Source organism: Symsagittifera roscoffensis, chromosome 5 (genome assembly GCF_963678635.1).
Source record: "Symsagittifera roscoffensis chromosome 5, txSymRosc1.1, whole genome shotgun sequence".
NCBI lineage: Eukaryota > Metazoa > Xenacoelomorpha > Acoela > Convolutidae > Symsagittifera > Symsagittifera roscoffensis.
The window spans coordinates 24,981,457-25,000,143 of record NC_087066.1 but is presented as its reverse complement, the minus strand read 5'-3'; the positions used below and the strand labels follow the sequence as shown (position 1 = coordinate 25,000,143).

General features: G+C 33.0%; 4 protein-coding genes across 9 annotated transcripts in view; 2 read left to right on the top strand and 2 right to left on the bottom strand.

The window, feature by feature from the left end:
- LOC134846998 (sec1 family domain-containing protein 1-like) overlaps positions 1–18,687 on the top strand; it is a 541,294-nt gene that overhangs the window by 355,838 nt on the left and 166,769 nt on the right. The window lies entirely within an intron of this gene.
- LOC134847000 (IST1 homolog) overlaps positions 1–18,687 on the bottom strand; it is a 541,764-nt gene that overhangs the window by 451,265 nt on the left and 71,812 nt on the right. The window lies entirely within an intron of this gene.
- Positions 1–18,687, bottom strand: part of LOC134847002 (NAD-dependent protein lipoamidase sirtuin-4, mitochondrial-like) — a 500,142-nt gene that overhangs the window by 409,643 nt on the left and 71,812 nt on the right. The gene's annotated exons all lie outside the window — the stretch shown is intronic.
- The window catches only part of LOC134846151 (uncharacterized), a 29,106-nt gene that overhangs the window by 2,454 nt on the left and 7,965 nt on the right, over positions 1–18,687 (top strand). The window lies entirely within an intron of this gene.

Sequence of the window (18,687 nt, the reverse complement as noted above, 5' to 3'; positions counted from 1 at the left end):
ACTAGTAACACACGTTGTAGAAGTTGGACAACTTTTTCGTAGATTGATTCATAGCAACTACGAAAAATGGATGGAAAAAGTTTTTAGTTTTTTTCAGTTGCTTGTGTCAAAAATTAAAAGTTTTTGCGGATTCCGGAACAGTTTGTAAAATACAAAGACAAACTATAAGACATAGATATAAAAAAATTGAGCTGTCGTGGAATCCGCAGCTATAAGCGCAAACCGCAAGTTGTAAATCGAATCAGCAAATTGTGTGCTGAATTCGCGTTTTTTTGAATTCTATTAACCAAATAGTTGCGTTTTGAAATTTACTTTTTCAAAATAAATATTTTTTGTGGGTTATCAGCAAGACTGTCCAACAGTTCAATCTCATTAACTGCCATCAAACTGACCTCATCAGCTAAATCTGAACTACTGAACAAATGAGCACTTTTCCGATCTCAAATACTGAAAGAAGGAACACTTTTTTTGTTGCAAATAATGAAAGAGTGAACACTTTATCTATCTCAAATCACGAAAGAAGAAAAAACTGAAATAAATTATTTATGATGTTATATTTCTGAGGTTTAAAAAAACTTCTTGTTTTCAAACAATAAAGGCGTAATCCACAGTTTTGATTGAGCAATAATTTCAGATTTTGTTGATTGGACTCCACTAACAAAACTTAAATCCTCAAATTTTAATCAGTTTTTGCTGGACAATAATTTTAGTTAGTGATTGTTCATGCATGGACTGGTTCAGTTCAGTGTAACAAACGGAACTACGATCAACTTATGATTGTGAAATCTGCTTATTTTTTGGGGGTCCTCTTTTGTGGGCAAAAACCGGAACAACTAGCTATTTTAGCTTGTTGCGGACTCCGGACAAAATTAATTTGACGAGAATTTTTGTGTTACTAGTATGTGTACGCGAAACCCGCGGGAAATTTTGTGAGTGGATTTCACTTATCATTTGGAGTATGTTGTTTTGTCTCTGACAACCAGGAACATACAGACAACATTTTGTGTGCCGATCAAGTGCAAGTTTGGCCTCGTGGGTAACACTTTGTTTGAAAAAAAAAATAGTTTCTTAAGAAGGCAAGTCAAACTATTTCCTTTCGATAAAAAATTTCATGCCTAGCTTTTTATAGACAGTTTAAATAGAGTTATAGGACAAGAAATTTTGCTGTATGAAGTTCGAACCTGATTATCTATCTTCTCGCAATGAGGTTTCATGGAGAATAATTGATTATCATGTATGTTCATGGTTTGACTTCACAAATTTCTACATAAATCGATTATAATGGATTAATACACGATTGAAAATAAAAAAAAATAGGGATGATTTTAACTTCTTATGACAATTAGAATGGGTTATAATAGATTAAAATGGATTTAAAAAAATTTTAATGAGTAAAAACTGGCTTTTTCCGAAACCTTGAAAATAAAGATATTCGAAACCTGAACGTTGCAATCGCTGAATTAGGCTTCACATTTGGCTAAAGCAAATTTTTTTTTCTTATTTTTCTTTCCTTTTTGTTGCTCGTTTTCCCTGAGGACTTGACTATAAATCCCACTAGTATTTTCTGCTGTGAGTTTTGCAGAAAACTCTTCAATTTTTGCCGGTCTTCTGGAGAAAAAAGTTACAGAGAATTTTATTCCATTGTGATCGTTTAAAACGGACATTGAGTGGTTTATACATGATTTAGTTTGTCAAAAAATAATGAACTATAGTAGATTATAGTCGATTGCGCGGTCCCAATTTGCAAGTATAATCGACTATAATGGCAACAATTTTAACGGCGAAATTTGATAATAATCGAATACTATCTATATAAACTCACTGCGTTTTGGCTATTTTTTCGACTTGATCCTGGTTTTTTGGCTTGAAGTGCGAACTGGTTTTTCAACCTGGTTTTTCTACTTGGATGGTTGGCATGATAATTAGTATAAATTCTGACTCTTTCTTAAAGATGCGAGTTTCTTGTATGAATTTGATTTTTACCTCAACCTTGGTTTACTTTGCTATTTCATTCTCGCATAAAGACCTGTTTGCTTCAATAACTAAATCTGAAATACTGAACGAATGAGCACCTTTTCAATCTCAAATACTAGAGGAAGGAAAATTTCTTTCATTACATTTACTGAAAGAGTGAACACCTTTTCTTTCTCAAATAATGAATGAAGAAAAAAAACTGAAATAAATTATTTATGATGTTATATTTCTGAGGTTTAAAAAAACTTCTTGTTTTCAAACACTAAAGGCGTAATCCACAGTTTTGATTGAGCAATAAGTTCAGATTTTGTTGATTGGACTCCACAAACAATAATTAAATCCTCAAATTTAAGATCCGTTTTTGGTGGATAATAATTTTAGTTAGTGATTGTTCATGCAGGGACTGGTTCAGTTCAGTGTAACAAAGGGAACTACAATCAATTTATGATTGTAAAATCTGCTTATATTGTGGGAGATCCTCTTTCGTTTGCCGAAATCGGAACAACTAGATATTTTAGCTTGTCGCGGATTCCGGGACAAAATTAATGTGACGTTAAATTTTTTGTTACTTGTATGTGTACGCGAAACGCAAGCGGAAATTTAGTGAGTGGATTTCATTTATCATTTGGAGTATGTTGTTTTGTCTCTGACAACCAGTAATATAACGACAACAATTTCTGTGCCGATCAAGTGCAAATTTGGCCTCGTGGGTAAAAATTTTTTTGAAAAATAAATTATTTTCCTAAAAAGGCAAGTCAAACGATTTCCTTTCGACGAAAATTATTATGCCTAGCTTTTTATCGACAGTTTGTAAAGAGTTATAGGACTAGCTCTTTCGGTTTGAACCTGATTATCTATCTTCTAGCAATGAGGTTTCATGGATAATAATTGATTATCATGTATTTTCATGGTTTGTCTTCACAAATTTCTACATTAATCGATTATAATGGATTTTTACACGATTGCAAAAATTAAAGTAGAGATGTTTTTACCTTCTTATGACAATTAGAGTGGGCTATAATAGATCATAATAGATTTGATGGATTATATAGATTTTAATGAGTAAGAACAGGCTTTTCCCGAAACCTTGAAAACAAAAATATTCAAAACCTGAACGTTGCAATCGCTGAAGTAGGCTTGACATTTGGCTACAGCAAAATTTTTTTACTGTTTCTTTTTTTTTCCTTGTTATCACTCGCTTTCCCTAAGTACTTCGCTTTAAATTTCACCATTCTTACTTGCTGTGAGTATTGCAGAAAACTCTTCAAAGTTTGCCGATATTTTGGAGAAAAATTATAGAGAATTAAAATTCATTGTGATCCTTTAAAATGGACTTTAAGTGGTTTATAGATGATTTAGTTTCTCGAAAAAAATGGACTATAGTAGATTATAATCAATCGGTCTCAAACTGTAAATATAATTGACTACAATGGCAACTTTTTAACCACGAAATTCGATTATAAGCTATTACTATCTATAGAAACTCACTGCGGGTTGGCTGAATTTTCGACTTGATCCATGATTTTTCGGCTTAAATTGCGAACTGGTTTTCGACTTGGTTTTTCTACTTGAATGGTTGGCATGATATTTAGTATAACTTCTAACTCCTTAAAAATGCGAGTTTCTTGTATGAATTTGATTTTTACCTCAACCTTGGTTACTTTGCTATTTCAGTCTCGCATTAAGACCTGTTCCTCAAAAACGTTTAAATGGACCCCTCAACAGGAGCTGTTAGGCTCAGATTCTTACCCCTAGCGAACGATGCTGAGTTATGGCCGATGTGGTTAACTCATAGAGTAATTTCGGATAGGGTACACCGTCTGCTCGTCACGCTATCTTATTTTCGGCCGGATAGATTCGTGCAACTTCTTAGTCTAATAACGATCCTAATCTTACTCTTATACTATCTAGTCTCAGGTTGTTTAACTAGTCTCTGCTAGGCTCAATAGATCTAGGGTATACTGGTTTATTGCGGCTGCTGAAGTCCTTTTGGAGAGGCAACTAATTTCTAAGTTAAATTCAAATCTCTCTGGTGCTGAAATTACAAGTAATTTCAGCACTTACAAATAAATGGGTTGTTAGTTAGATGGATCATGATTGGTTAATATTAAATACTTTACAGTGGTAAAATATCTAATTTATCCAATCATAAAATGTAGTTTAGATCAGGTTCCACCCATCCGGGTTTTACAGAGTTTTTTAGAATAGTTTTTCTGCAATTCAAAGGATGGATGATGGACGTTGGTATTTGGCGAACATCATATTTCTTCTGGGTTCTCCTTTTAGAGAAGTTCCAGGATCAATCGTTGTGTCTTCTCATGACAACGACTGGGTTTTCGCAACAAACTCAAATCTGATTCCAGAATGGTTGGCTATGACAGGTTTTTCTGTTTCATGTAGAGAACTTCTTTTGTGTTTGACTTTGTCTGGGAATGGTGTGGAGATTGTGCGTGGAGGGGATGCCTGGTTACTCGGATCTGTACGTATACTTGAACATCGAGGTGGTCATTGGTCTAGTTCAATGAAGTCCTTCCCTGCGAGGTCAAGTCGTACTCTAAATCCTTTGAGTTGTGATTGTGGTCGGCATATTGATATTGATTGGCCATTCTTTTTCGAGTGTAGTGGGGTCATTTTGTCTTTGGATGTTCGTCTTTGGTGTTGTATGCTGATCTATATACTACAAAGTGTAATTTACATTTTATAAAATTTTTATTAGTTCGGTGTTTTAGTTATGATTTTGGTTAGTTGTTTTCACAAAAGCTTTTTGTTTTAGTTCGGTTATTTTGAAGAGTTACTCACCCTTGAGTACCTCTTATTAAAAATAGAAGTGTGGTCACAAAGCGTGGATGTAGCGCGGTGGGTTAGGCCGGCTATAGAGCATGCTCAGGACGTCCTCTCTGGTGGGTTAGGCCAGGAGTGGGAGTATGATTTCGTGCGGTTTCTGTGAGAGGTCCTGTTATGTGAAAACTTTTTATGTTGGGTTTATTGTGGTTTTTCTTATGTTTCGTTGGTTGTGTCCTTTTTTCAAAAATCAAATTGTTTTTGGTATGGGTTTGTCTTTCGACTTTTTTGTGTTTTATTATTTCTTTCTTAGACTTTATAATAGTCTTCAAAAGAATAAATTATCCAGTTTTAAACTGGGTTAATCCGGTTTGGGTACCGTTGGTTTCCTTTTTTTAGTCATGCTGTTATTCTATGATTTGTGGTGTTTAGTAAGCTGCATTGGTTAGTTTTGTTTAGTATAGAATTCCTTTCCAACCGGGTTAAAGGAAAGTTTGAAACGTGTTATCGTGTGTTAGAGTTGTTGAGTGTGAAAGCTTGAAACTTAAATTCATTATTTAAACAATTCTTCGTGGGCGAGTTGTGCGAGTTTGGATAAAATTTTTGTGCGAGTGAATGGAAATATCAAAAGGTTAGTACTGCATTTTCTTCTTATCAATTTACTACATAGAATTTCAATTTTACTGCTAGTTTTGGGGAAAAATTAAGTTACAAATTTTCATCATTATTAGAATTACTGCTTTTGGGGAAATAATTTATAAATTAATTTACTACATTGGTATGATTTTTATTGAATTTATCTAGTGCAAAATATTAATAGAGTTTTGAGGAATTTGAAGAAGTTTTCTATTTTTTATTTTTCTTTTGTGTTTTTTGCAGATGATCGTGGGATGAAGGCTAAAAATTTAAATAAGACATGGATAAAAATGGTTAGTATTTATTTTAAATTTATTAGTGAAAAATATAATAATTTATACTTACCTGTTAGTCGTCGGGGAAAAACCGTGGGGGAAGATGTCGTGGATTATGTCGGAATTTGTTAGTAATTTTGCTAGTATGCGAATGATGTTTTTAGTTTGAAGCAGTGGCCAAAGCAATTGAAGTGCTTTAATAGTTTTTAGTTCTTCAGTGCCAACTGCAAACTCATAAGGTGTGTTTTGGATTAGATTATATAATTTGTGATTGAATTTAGTGTTGTGGATGAATTCTAAAATTGGGATTTCTGTAGGTTGAACAAATTCGTGTGGGATGAGAAAGGGTCGGGATTCTTCTGCGTTGAAGGTCTTGGTAATGGGACAAAAAAATACATTTGGGTTATGGGATCATAATTTCGAAGAATACCATGAAGGTTAGTATCTTTAATGCAATATGTGAAGTTAAGAAAGAATGGTGAGGTGTATTTGGAATTGATGAATTGAAAACGGTGGTGTGGTTGTCTTGATGGAGTGTGTAGGTCAAAGTGATTTTGTATGAAGCGATAATATGTATATGTGTGGGTTTGTTTAGTGCGTAACATGATGTCGTGTGAGCAGTGCAAATCGCGTTCTTGTGGTGCAAGGAAATTGAAGGTTAGTGAAAATAATTGAAATTTTTCTTTAAAACTTTCGTAAGCTTGCATGTCGGTTAGTGCTTCAGAAATGATGTGGTCGAATTTGCGATCAAATATATTGAGTGTAAATACATATGGTGTTTTTATGAAGAATTTTTCTGTGATTTGTGGGTTAGCGAAACGATCATCATCTAAAAATTGGTCTTGGTTAGCTCGGATGATGTTGTGATCGTAATATTCTAGTGTGTATTCGTTAGCACGGGGTGCAGTGTATGTTTTAGTGACTTTTTATATCCTATATAAGTAAATTGTCTATGTGTTAGTGGTGTGGTGAGTCTATATAGCATATTTTGATTTCTCTCTATATCGATGTGAGTAATAGATAAAGGTAGGCAAAGGGGGTTAGTAAAATGATAATATGATGTCCAATGAAGTGTAGGCATTAAAACTTGTTCATCTACAAAACTTCGTGTGTCGTTAGTATTGTTAGGGGTGTTCAAAGTTTACTGTGGGAATGAAGGTAAGGTGATTGCTAAAAATTCTTTCGTGTTAGTGTGATTTGGATGATCAATATATTCACGGGCTGTTCCTGGTTTTGTTGGAAATGGATGGTTTGGGAATTTTCTTTTGAAAGTGCGATAAGCTCTATTAGTGCTATTTGATGATTCGGTGGATGTGGATGATGGTGCTAATGATGCGGTATAAGCTGAAGAGGGTGTAGGGGTAGGTGGGTTTGATGATTCTATTGTGGATGAAATCTGATTTATAGTGGGGTTTTCAAAGTGGAAGGGTTGTTGTTGTAGGGTGATAAAATTATCTAATTCTTGGGAGATTTGGGGAGAATCTGGAGAATTGGATGATCGGTCTGAATGAAATGAAGAGTAGGTTGGGGTGACTTGTGAAGCATAAGAGGGTATAGAAATGGATGGGAGTGGGTTATTTGGTGGGATTGGTTGAAAAGGGGGTTTTGAAAAAGCTGAGGGGTTGGTTTGAAAATTTGTGGATGGAGATGGTTCAGAGTCTGCAAATTCATCAGGGGTTTCAATAATTGGGTTATTGAGTTGTGAAATGGAGTATAAAACTGAGATATGTGAATTAGTGTCTGAATTCATGCCTGATGTTACATTATTGGTTGGAAAATCGGGTGGCGGGAAAGCAAAAAGTGGAATTATTGTAATTGGAGTGTTGAGGTTGGTTGGATGGGAATTTGAGCGGTGTAGGGATCCAAGTTGTCGGCTCATCGTGGGCTAAAAAAATTATTATTTTGAGACTGAAAAGCAGTGGTATGGGGTTGTTCTATAATTTGTTCATATGTATTTTCATCTAGTGACTGATGTGTCATTATATGTTGAATGGGGCTTTGTGATATGGTTGATCTAAAATTTGGATTATGTGTTATTGCTAAGTTTCGAAAGTTTCGTGGGATTAGGGATAATGGATGGTTATGTGGTAGGGGTGGTAACTGTGGTGCTGTAGGTGTTATTTCTACATTGTTATGTTCTTCGTCATATGCGTTCTGTCTAGTTGCTATTTTTGTGTTGTATTCTTTTATTTGTGCGTCTAAAAGAATTTTGTTTATTGATGATGAAAAAATTCCAAAAAATCCTGCAAATAGTATGCGTGCTACACTTGCTTGTCTATTTACTTGTGTGTGTATAGCGCATGTATTGTAGATTCCTTTTAAAAGTGAAAAAAGAAATCCTATAAAGTTAAACATTGCGTATAAAATAGTTAATTTTTCTAAGATATAATAGGGCCATCCTAGAAAATCAAGAATTTCATTTTTGAGTGTAACAAAGCTGAAAATATTTATAGGTGATATATCTTGTGGTCGGTATTTTTCACCGTTTAAATATATATAGTCATTAATGTCTTTAAAATATCCGCTATAGTCTTGTGTATAAATATCTGCAAATCCTGCGGTTTCAGCAAGTTTGCGTAAACTTTGGTCAACTGATTGTCTTTGTATAGTGTCCGTTTGTGTTAATAATTCTTGGAATTGTTGTGTTCTAATGTGATGTTGGATATCGGATTTTGAATAAATTCCAATTGACTGTAGGTCAATATTTGGGTTTCGAGTAATAGCTCTAATGCTTTCAGGTGAAAATTTTTTGAGTGATTGCATTAATGTGGGATATGGGGTAAGAAGGTAATATTTATCTTCATCAGGGTTTAGTTGTACTACATTGTGGCTGTTTTCTGATCCACATGGGACTGCGGTATCCCAGAAATAGGTTCGTCTTGAAAGTGTGTCAACGAAAAGTACTTTAATCTTATAAAAGATAGGGATTCTTTTATAGCATCTTTTATCTTCAAAAACATATAGTGGTGATACTTTTTTGGTACAGGTATAAAACCATAAAATGTTTCCTTCATAGTCTAAAAAATTTGATCTATTTCCTGATAGTAAATATCCTGCGTAGGGTATTTTTAATACTGCTAGTGCAAGTGATTGTGGATTTGTGTCCTTTCTAATTCGCATAGTTGGTGAAGTGTTTCTAATTCAGAGAGTGACATTTCTTGAAAAATTCGGCTAATTGTGTAGTCTAATTTCATATCTAGGTGAATATCATAGTGGATATTACCGAAATATGTACTATTCATTAGTGATAGTTCTTGTAAACGTGTACTTCTAGTGTCATGGGGTTTTAGATGTCCACCAGGTTGACTTTTACTTTTTTGAAAATCAACTGGTATATATCATGTTCCTTCGTTTATAGGGTGACTTGTGGCGTATGGGTCGATTTTTACTTTTCCAGTGGTCATGTCGAATCCTTTTTCGTATTCAACTAATATCTCGGAATATTGTGTTCTGTGAAGTGGATTTCTGTATTTACATGCAAGTTCTGTTTCTTGATATATTTGAAAACGTGTCAATTTATTTTCTATATTGTGTATATTTCTAAAATTAGAACTTTGTTTTCGTGATGGATGGACTTGTTCATATGGAGTTGATTGTATAAAATATTTCTCGTGAAATTTTATCATACGAGCGTGTATTTTTGCTACTTGAAATGTTGTACATGTGTCTTCGGGGAACCAAACAATTGTTGCTTGTGTTCGTGTTGTAGTGTCACAATAGCCTTGATCGTTTTTACAAGGTAATCTAATTCCTTGATAGATCATGGTGTTGTCAGATAAATCGCGTGTGAGTTGTATTTTCCAATCGAAAAACATTATTTCTTGATATCCTTTATTTTTTGTGTCTGCTTTGCAGTTTGATGGGTTATTTATACCAATGTGTGGTATCCAGTGTTTATCGTGTATGTCATAAGTTAATCTTCCGTGTGCGCCGTTGTATGGGTATTTTTCATCTAATTTTATATGTCCTTGATATCTTTCAAGTTCTGCTTGATGTACAGAATCTGCAAAAACTTGGAAATCTACTAATTTTCTATCTGTGTTTTTATTTCTTGTGATATTTAGTCTTAGTAACTCGTTTTTACAATCTTCGGGACTGAGATGCAATAGTCGTTCGATATTACTCTGGTAGAATGATTCGTGGTCAAGTCGGTTTTTATTTCCATTTGAGACTTGTGAACAATGTACTTTCTTTTCAGAAAATGTTGCTGTGAATTTATATCCTATGACTGTTGTTGCTCGGGCTTTTGAATAGAGTGTCGCTATTACATTTGTAGTTTCTATAGCTTGTGGTTCTGTTTCGCATTGTGATACTTGATTTATTGCATATTTGTGTAGTGTTTTTTGTTCATTTTCTTCACAATCCTAATGTGTTACTAATAAATCTTGGGGTCCTGTGGGGGGAAGGGTTTATGTTCTGATTGGAGATTATTAGAAAAAAGAGTTGAAGAAAAATTAATATTTTTAGAATATACATGTGTATGATAATCCTGAGTATGGGTTATAAAATGTGATGTAACCAATTGTCTTTTTGGTATATCTGTCGTATTTGTATATTACTTCAGTTGTTATAAATGGTGGTGGTAGTGATTGAGCTGTTATATTTGGCGGGTTTAATGGGTAGGGATGTTGAGTAATGTTGTTTAGTTTAACTGTTATTTCAAATTTTAATTGTAGACTATTTTGTTGGAGTATTTGGATGTTATGATCACGAATGTCTTCGTGGATGTCTTGTCTATATTGTAGTCTATTTAGTGCCCAGTTATGGAGTCGGTTACTTTCTGGGTGTTGTCCAAATAATGGTGGAGGTGCTGTGAATGTATTCCAGTCTAGTCTTAAAGGAATATTTGTTGATGATTGTTCTCGATATCTAGCGTCGAGGTTATTTGGGAAATTTAAGTTAAAAGGCGTTGGTGAAATCTGGCTAGATGGTGTTGATGGTAGTGATAATGTTTCTGGTAGTGATGAGGATGTTGTTGTATCCGTAGAAATATCTATTGGATCATTGATTAAATTTGGTTCACCTTGTGTGAATGATTGTGTTGTCCAATATGGTAGTCGTGATGTTTGGTTTGGGGGGTTAAAGGGATTTTCACGTATTTGTTCAGATGTTGGTGTTGAACCTAAGTAATCTGAGGGTAGGCTTGAGGTGCTACGTTGTGAAAGAAGCGTAGGGGTTTCTGGTAATATACCAATGGGGTTTTCTGGAGTAGTTTGTGATGGGGTTTGAGGTATATCAAAATGGACTCGGGGGGTTTGAAAATTTCTGTTTCGTCGAGGATGTATAATTTGTCTATTTATTTCGACTGTATTTTGATTTTGACTAAGATTTCGTATTCTACTTAATTCTTGTGGTAGTGTTGGGTATAAGTTATATGTTGGTTCACTTAAAGGTGCTTGTCGTTGAACTGGTTCTAGTGGTTCAGATGAATGTGCGTGTCGTTCTTCAAAGGTATATGGGTTATCTTGAAAGGAAATTCGTGCAGATGTTTGGGGGTTTTGGGTAGTTGAAGATGGTGTTGGGTTATTTTGGGATGTTGTCGGTGAAGACTGACTGTTTGATTGTTGGTTAGCAATTTTTGATGATTTTTTATTTTTTCTTTTAGTGGAAAAATTTATGTTTATTATAGTATTCTTCTAGAAAAAGAATTAGGAGGATTGTTGCTAGGGCGAATGTGATGATTGCTTTCTTTATACATTTGCATATTGTCAAGATGAGGGATGATAGAAATGTTATAAAAATTACAAATAGTAAAAAAATATCTGTTCTACTAAAAATGGTTCGTATCATTTAGATAAGTTTTGTGAATCGTACCTGTGGATATAGTCAATAGCTTTCAAAAATTGGAGGTATAGTTCAAATAGGGAATAGAAAATTAAAAAAATATTGCAAAAAATGATTAAGATTATTACAAAAGATTCAAAGGTATCAAAAAGAAATATTATTAAAAGTTTAAATATCGTTAAAAAGTTTATGAGAATGTTAAGAATTATGTTGACTGGTCGAGAGAAGAGCATTTAAAAAATGGCTTCTCGATCGAATATTTTTTGGTGTTTGAGGCAATTTTCAAGTGTGGTCGAATTATTTATTGGTTTTTTGACAAGTGGGTTGAGTTTTGTGAAAAATTGTTGGGGGCAATTTTTATGGTGATCGGGAGGTCTTCTTTGTCTTTTTTTTCATTTGTCAAATGATCTGGGGTATTTTTGAGATTTTTATACTTTAGGCTAATTAAAATGGTCGTTCTTTAACTTTAGGCTAATTTAACATATTTGTTTTGGGGGGTATTTGAGGTCTGAGTTGGGGAAATATTGTTGATTTTTGGGTTATTAGATAAGGGAGGGTTATGATATTATGGTGATATTTATGTTAGTTGTCAAGTTGGAGTGGTTTGCTTATTTTTGACCTGGAGGTCGCAAAGTTATAGTTATAGATATGCCTGGAGTGTAATATCGTTCGTCTAGTTGATCTGTGTTAGAGTTAGAGAAGGTGACGGATTGGATAAATCCTATTGGCTAATTTTGAACTAGAGTCGCTGCGTGTTTGTCAGCATGCTATTTTGAAAAAAGAAAGTTCAAACTATTTAAGAGGTGCAAAGATTATAAAATATAAAATTAAAGCTGCTTTTGAAATTCGACTTTCTTTAATATTTTAGATTGTGGGATGAATGTTTTATAGTTTTTACGTGGTTGGTTTCTAAGTCGTGATGACTCTCTATGTTCTGATTTGTCGATTTGTTCTTGGTGTATTATTTTTTCTGTCAATTTTCTATTTTTTCTTTCTTTTTGAGGTATATTTTGATCTAGCTTTTTTGTATTGTTTTTCGTTGTAGTGGATTTTTTATTTTGGTTTTCGAGATGAATGTCGTGTTGTTCCTTTGTTTCATTCTCCGTATGTGGGTTATTTTGGATAATTTTTAAACCTGTGAAAGAATATAATTGAGTTAGTTCGCGTAGTGCGTATTCTTTTGGATAATAAGGTAATAAATTGTTTCGATGTTGAACAATTTCTTTTTTGTCTGAGTCGGTGATTTTATATGTGACATCAGTGGGTTTGGCAATTATTTGGTATGGTCCTTTACGAAGATGTTGTAATTTTTTAGAAATTCATTTTTGAGTGTTAAAATTGGGTATTAAAACAAATGTTCCAATTTTTAAATCGGAGGCTGGTGTAAAGCGTGAATTTATTTGTTCATTAATGTTTTGCCTTCGTAACAACTTTTTTGTTACTTTTTGGTAAATTTCATTGTGTTTTTTATCTCTGTTTAAAATCCATTCGGTGTGGGTACCGGAGGCTAATTTAAGAATTTGTGGGTGATGAAAATGATCTTCATCGTGTGTGTGTAAAGGTAGGTTATAACAAATTGAGTCTTTATTCGGTTGACAATGACTTTGTGCATTTTTATGAGAGTTTGCTGTAAACATAATTGGTTTGCGTGGCTTTTGATTAAAAACCATTTCATATGGTGACATTCCTGGAGTTGTCGTGATTTGTGAATTATATGCTAAGGGGAATATTTTTACATCTGCTGACCATTCGGTGTATTTTGTATCATTTCCATTGATGATACATCTAAGATATTCTTGTAGTGAACGGTTCATACCTTCGACTAAGCCGTTTGTCCAAGGTGCGTGAGATGTACGTGGTTTGTGTTTGATGTTATATAAATGACATAGTGTGATGATTTCATTATTTATGAATTCCGTACCGTTGTCTGTGACTAAAATTTCTGGTAGTCCGAATTTGGCTATCCAGTGTTCATGAAGTGTTGTGTAAGCGTAATAAGCGTTACAATGTGGTACTGGGTTAAGTGCTACATAATGTGTAAATGCGTCAACAATTACCATAATGTAGGAGTTTCCTTCGGATGATGGTGAAATTGGTCCTTTTGTATCAAATGAAATACGGTGGTTAAAGTACAAACTTTGTCCTTTAAAATCTTGTTTTTGTGCTATTTGTTTTTGATTTGGATAAGGTTTTTTTAGCTGACATACTATACAATCATTGCATAGTACTTTTATCCAAATTGGTGCATTTGGAAAATAAAAGTTTTGTATGAAATTTGAATATGTTTTCTCTGATCCAGAGTGTCCTTTAATGTTTTGTGTATGTGAGATATTAAAAGCTATGAGAATCATACTTAAAGGGAGACAGGGAACTGTAGATTCATTTAATTTGTATTCTAGGAGGTCTGTGTTTTCATTAATTGTTGTATTATTAAATTTTCGAAAATATCGGAGGAGTGTTTTATTTCCTAATATTGTTGTATCTGCCTTTACGGGTTTAGTTTTATATTTGTGCCATGATTTTAGTTGTCTAATTATTGGGTCAAGGTTTTGATACTGTTTCAAAGTGTTAACTGTAATTTTATCTGTTGGGGGGGAGAAAAATGTTTTCTATTTCTAATTTAGATAAAGGAATTGTATCAAGTGGGTCATGAAGGTCAAAAACTTGATTTATTGTGTATTTTGAGTCGTTTGTTTGCGGTCCTGATAAATTTATTTTATCAGTTAGATTTTCTTTTTCAATTAACGGAAAAAGGTCTTTTTTATGCGGATGTTGTTTTACTCTTTTTTGTTGGGTATTATTTTTTATCCATTGTGAATATGGAATTGGTTTAAAAGTTGATGTTCCAAGTAGATCAACTTCGTAGTGGTTATTTTGGCAATCTAAATAAAGTGGGAAGTGTTGTAAAGTATTTATTTGTGATTGTTCAACGTCAGTTTTTACTGCATATTTGCATTCTAGTCGGGCTGATGTTTCGTTTTCCGCAAGGTAAAATTTTATATTTTTGGGTATTTCAACTGTAGTCTTACGTGTAAGTAATTCAGGTGGTGTATTTTGACTTAAAGTGTCTGGTAATGCAAGATTTTTTCCTGCTGTCCAAACTATATGTAAGTTTGGGAATTTCATTAGATTTAATTGAAATCTATAAACTCGGTGATTTGGATTAGATTTTTGTGTAAAGAGAAAAATTATTGGTTTGTGATCTGTGAATAGAACTGTTGGATGTTTTGATCCAAGTATCAGAAATTCATACTCTGTTAGTGTATATATTATGGCTGTACATTCTCTCATTAGAGTTGAGAGTCGTAGCTCTGCTTGAGTGAATAATCGAGAATTTGCTGATATAAGATTCATTTTGTTTGTGCCATTGTGTGATTGTAATAATGCTGCGCCGATGCCAAAATTCGAAGCATCGCACATTGCATAGAATGGTTGATTTGGGTCTGGAATTGTATTCGAAATTTGTTCAGTCAAGAGTTTTTTAATTTCTTCAAATCGTGTTTGATGTTCTGTGTTCCATTCAAAATTATTTTGTTGTCTAAGTATATTATAGAATGGTCTTAGGTATAGTTGCATTTTATAAACGTATTTGCTTAAAAAATTTAACATTCCAAGGAATTCTTGGATTTTCTTTTTGTTTGTTGGTGGTTGGAGCTTCTGAATAGCATCAATGCGTGATTTTAATGGAGTGATTGTTTTTCTTTCTATATTGTGTCCTAAGAATTTAACTCGTGTTAAAAAGAAGTGTGATTTATCGGGGGCGGCCTTCAGATTTTCGTTCTGAAGTATTTTGTGATAGTGTTCTAAAACATTAAACATTTCTTCTTTTGTCTGTGAATGCATAAAAACATCGTCTAGATAGGTGATTGCGTTTTTCTTTAGTATTAGTGGTCTAAAAATTTTACTCATGAAAGCTGAAAATGCTGCTGGTCCTATGGATATTCCATAGAATAGGCGGTTGAATTAATATTGCTGATTTCCGATAACAAATTGTGTTAAGCGTCGCGATTGTTCATCTAGTGGCATTTGATTATATGCACTATTCATATCTGCGGTTGTAAAATATTTTCCGTTTATTTTTGTTAAAATAACTTGTATTGGTTCAATGGGCCAATTGCATTTTGATTCGTCTATTAGTGAATTAAGATATCTAGCGTCTAGAACTATCTTTAATGATTCTCCTTTTGCTAGGATGATAACAGGGTTGATAAATGTGTTACCTTTTGGTTGTTCTTTTTTGTTTACTGGTGATATAATTTTGTATTGTTCTAAAATATCGAGTAATCTGTTCACTTTATCGTGTAAATGAATTGGTACTTTGCTTGCTCTTTGTTTTTTGAAAACTGCGTCAGGTTTTAATGGGAGATGTAGTGATGAACTGATTTTGCCAACATCGAATTTGGATGTTGCATAGACTGATGAATATTTTATTAGCTGTTTGGCTAACTTATCAAATTCGTCTTGCGTTATTTGTGAATGTTGGAAATTAAACATTGTTAAGAATTTCTGTTGATCCTCTGTATAGTTATTTATGTTGAATGTAGGTTTGAAATATGGGGTTTTTGTGAAATAATATGTATTTCTTTTTTCATTACTTATTATATTATTTATGGATAATTCTTCATTAAGAATTGTTGATTGACAAACATCTAATAATTGGAGTATATTATTTACGCGGTATGCTTTTTCGTGTACTGGTGATATCGTAGCGTTGGTTTCGCAATATCCTAAAAGTCCTAAAGGTAATGTTACTTGATAGGGTGTATTGTTGTTTACATGTAACGATATAATATCTGAATTCGAGTTTTTCAAATATTTTATGGATGAAATTGTGATTTTGAAAAATTTATGGATAGGTTTGAATTCAAAGTCTGACATATAGAGTTGTTGTTTATTTTGTTTTTTATCATATTGGTGAACTTGTTTTATTGAAAAATTATATATGTTTCCTGATAGTGGTTTCAGGTGTTTTCTTTGTTGGTTATATATTGGATAAAATTTTGAAAAGAATGGTGGTTGTTTATTTAATCTTTGAAAAAATGTTAGGGATGTGTCTTTTGTTTTTGTGTATTTATCTTTGATTAGTATTTTACTATTCAAGATGTTGATTGTTGGTATATATTTAGATATAAATGGTATTCCAATGATATTGTGTTTAATATCAGTGATATGAAATATTTGTTTAAATGGTTTATTTAAAAATTTTTTTTGCTCTATTGTTCTTGTGGGGAGAAGAAATAATTGAATTTTTCCATAGTTTACCAATGTTGATCCTTGTTCTGTTGCTAGTTTACTGGAGGTTTCAAGAGGTGTTAGTTTTGGGTGTAATGTTTTCATCTCATTCCATGTGGGAATGTTTATTATGTTTGATTCTGCTCCTGAATCAATTAAGAAATCAATTTCAAGATCTGGTGGTTGAAATTTTTTGTTTCTTGGACTTTCTAAAAGAAATGGTATTGTCCAAATTTTTTCTTTGGGTTGTTCTTTTTGTATATTTTGATAGATGTGATTTGTATTCAAGCATTTTGTTTTGTCATTTTCATTGGATTTATTTACAGTGTTGATTTCGTTAGTTTCTTGTGCCGTTTGTGTAGTATGGATGGGTTCAATATAATAATTGTGAAGGAGTTCTAATTGATTTTCATATATATGGGATGAAAAAGGTTGTTCATATATAATAGGTTCGTAGTCATTTTCGACTGCTATCATATTGATGGAGATAGTGTTTTCTATTTCACTTTCTGAATCTGATGATCCACAGTTTATTTGATTTAGTTGTAGTTCGTCATTTACTGTGTCATCAATACCTGGGGGGTCTGATGTTGTTTCTGGATTTGATTGTACTTGATTAATATGTCTTTGATGTTTAGGTGTACTACTTCTGTGGCGATTGTTAGAATTATTATAATGGTTATTATTTCTGTGTGGTGATTGGGAATAATTTCTATAACGATTATTATAACTTGAATGTCGATTTTGTGAATTATTTCGTGATCTGTTTTGATAATTATTGTTGGGTCTGTTATAGTTTGATCTGTTATATGAGTTATTCCTTGATCGATTGTTCGGGTAATTCTGATTTCGGTTGTTTGAATAACTTCTATTTCGATTATTGGAGTAGTTTCTATTTCTATTATATGATGAGTTTCGTGATTGATTATTGGAATAGTGTTTATTCCTTGGGTTTGATTGGGAACTGGATCTAGAAACAAATTGTGTTGCATTGGAATTTGATCTTGAATAGTTATTTCGACTATTTGATTGATTATAATTATTTTGTGAATAATTCTGTGTATTTCTTCGTTCTGGTGATCTTCCTCTATAACTTGAGTTATATGGTGATTGGTTCCTTGAGTAACTGGTGTTGTTCGGAAGTGGTTTTCCTGAACTGTTGTTACTGTATATGTTTTTGTTTGGTAAATTTTGATCTTTCTTCATATATTGATAGAATGATTTGTTTGGTTCTCTATGTTTTTGAGGTTTGTTCTGGTTATCTTGTTGTTTTTGTCTACATTCAGAGATACTATGTCCGTATCGTCGGCAATAATTACACCATTTTTTAAAAGACGGTTTGCCTTTAAAGTTTGGGTGTTTTTCATAAATATTGAGTATTTCAGTGATTTTTTCAACGAGGTCTGTATCTGAATCCTGTATATGGTTGATATTTGTGGTATTTGTTTCGATTCGGTTAACATATTGTAATTTCAGATTTTCTGTTTCTTCAAGTTTCATTGTGATTTCCGCTTGCTCTAGTTTGTCTACTAGTTTTCGAAAATCTAAATCGGGCTCTCGAATTGAGGAGGGATGGGATGCTCTCTTTTTTATTGCTATTTTCCTTAATTGAGGTGTTAAGGTCATCATTCAGATTTCTGTCATTTTTGTGTTTTTATAGTCGTGTGTATATAATGAATATGCTTTTCGAACTAGTGTTTCGATACGTACTGCTAATTGTTTGATGGTTTCATTTGGTAATCTGCGAATTTCATTACATAAAACTCTTTGTTGTTGTTTATTTCTCTCGGAGTCAAACATTTTTGAAAATTCTTGTGTGAATCTTTTCCAATTTGATTTTATTTCTATAGGCAATACTGAAAACCATTTTTGGGCTGCGCCGTCTAAGGTTGTCTGTATCAAATCTGTGCGTCGATGTATCCAATTTTGATGTAGTGGCGTATTAATTGGTTCAGGTCCTATATTTAAAATCAAATTTGCTGTTACTGCATTTAAATAATCTTCT